At 35.1% G+C, this 2,305-nt stretch overlaps 1 pseudogene; it reads right to left on the reverse strand.

Annotated features, from left to right (window-relative positions):
* Positions 1–1,012: 1,012 nt before the first annotated feature.
* Positions 1,013–1,547, reverse strand: LOC102835293 (annotated as a pseudogene).
* Between the last annotated feature and the right edge of the window lie 758 nt (positions 1,548–2,305).

Below are 2,305 nucleotides of genomic sequence, written 5' to 3' on the forward strand. Positions count from 1 at the left end.
ATTGCACTCTGCCTCATTAACTTAAATGCCACTAATCTTGTCTCATTAACATCATAGAGGTTAGGCTTTACAACACATAGGATAATTGTATTCGATCACAAAATGGAGGCTAATTACATAATGCTGAATTCATGGCCTAGCCAAGTGGACAGATACAAGATCGCTTTAAAATGTTCGTGGAAAAAAAAATCCATTATCTTTTCATTCTCTTTTTTTTTAAAGTTTTTATTGTGAATTATGTGGGTTTACATGGTAGAACATCAGTTTTACATTCATCCTATAGTAATTCGTTTCATTGCAATGATCACAATCCCCTCCATGCTTCATCAAATAACCAAAGGATATACCCCACAGGACCTGTCCCCACTCCCCCGGCCACCAGCGCACAGCCCCTCTACCTCCCTGAGCCCAGTGTCCCCAGTCACTCCACCTGTCCATTGATAATGATGTTTTAAGTTGTCCAATTAATTACTGGATCATTTATTTGATTTGAAAGCTTATGGCTTACAATTTTTTTTATTTTACTTGAGATCTATTTCTTGAGTTGCTCAGAATGATAGCATCCCTGAAACAATATAAAGGTACCCATGGTTCTGAATGCCAGTTTTGTATAGAAGAGTTTTGTTTTTGGTCAATGTAAAAGAAAATCAAATAAATTTACATATACATAAAAACAACCTCAAACCCAGAATGGTCCTTAGGCATATTTTTATGGGTTAAACACAAGTTCTCACTCAGTTAACAACTCGGTAAAATTTCCCAATATTTAGAAAAGCTGTTATCTAATGCAGAGGAAACAATATACCATGATATTGAATTTTTTTTTCTTCTGATAAATGAAGCAACTACAGAAAGCAGCAGCAATAAAAACCCCAACAGCTCCCCCAATACTACTTCAAAACAAACATCAAACTTGAGTTCCATTAGAATATAGTTATTCTTCACACTAGTAAATCAAAATACAAAAAACAAAAAAAAGCTAAATTTTATATATATATAGTAATGCAAACAATTATTGAGCTTCATCTTCTGGACAAGAATGCCAAGTTAGTCTCTCGTCATAAAATGCAATTACAATCTGAGGGCATTTCATGCTTGCCTCCTTTACCAGCACCAAGTCTGCCTCATCTGAATCTTTCCATTTCATTTGAAACATTAGTTCTCCACTGCTGTCTGTAGCACCAATAATTCGCTCAAGATCAAGACCTCTAGCAAGCAGCATCTCTTTTTTTCTTTGATTTTCTGTCATCAGATTCACTGTCAGATACAGATTTCCTTTTTGTACCATCTTTTTCTTTACCAGCTTTCTGAGAATTCAGAAATGTCTTAATTAATTCGGGACAATCAAAATTGTCTTCAGGTTCCCAAGTATTATCAGCATCTGTAAATTCCTTCCCCTTCAGGAAATACTCCACCTTCCCATTAACTACACATCGGTCCAACACTTTTTCTACCACAAATTCTTCAGGTTCTGCTTCTTCAACTTTTTTACTCTTTCCATTCTGTTTCTTTCCCATTTTTTGCAATGTAGTTTTATTGGAGGCCATTTTTAATTGCAGACTTGAAGAGCTATTACGTCCATGGCATGGTGCCTGGTTGTCCCCAGAGGAGAAAGAAAGAGAAGGAGGGACGGTGGCTGGAGTCTTCTCGGTGGATGGGGGTATTTTCCTCCCCAAATCCATTCTTGATAAAAAGTATTCAACAAGGAATAGAAAGGTAATTCCTCAACATAATTAAGAGCATATACACAAATTCAACAGTCTATCAACAGAGAGAAACTGGAAGCATTCCTTTTGTGAACAGGAACAAGACAAAGATGCCCTTTATCATCATTCCTATTCCATATTGAATTGGAAGTCTTAGCCAGAGATAAAACGCAAAAAAGGGAAATGAGAGGTATCTGAATTGGCCAAGAAGTAAAACTCTCTCTATTTGCAGATGATATGATCCTTTACATAGAAGGTCCCAAAGACTCAGCAATAAAATTATTGGAACTCATTGAAAGATTCATCAAAGTGGCAGAATACAAGATCAACATACAAAAATCATTTGGATTCCTCTATATTAAAAAAGACAGTTCTGAAAAGGAAATGAGAAAAATAATACCATTTATCATGGATACCCAAAAGATTAAATACTTAGGAATAAATCTAACCAGAGGCACAAAAGATTGATACAAATAAAACTACTACAAGATACCAAAAGAAATTTATAAAAAAAAAAAGGAATCATAAGTAATAAGCCATGATAATAGATAGGAAGACTTAGTATATTGAAAATGCCAGTACTACCCAAAGTAATCTAC

The sequence above is a fragment of the Chrysochloris asiatica genome, unplaced genomic scaffold (genome assembly GCF_000296735.1).
Source record: "Chrysochloris asiatica unplaced genomic scaffold, ChrAsi1.0 scaffold00286, whole genome shotgun sequence".
NCBI lineage: Eukaryota > Metazoa > Chordata > Mammalia > Afrosoricida > Chrysochloridae > Chrysochloris > Chrysochloris asiatica.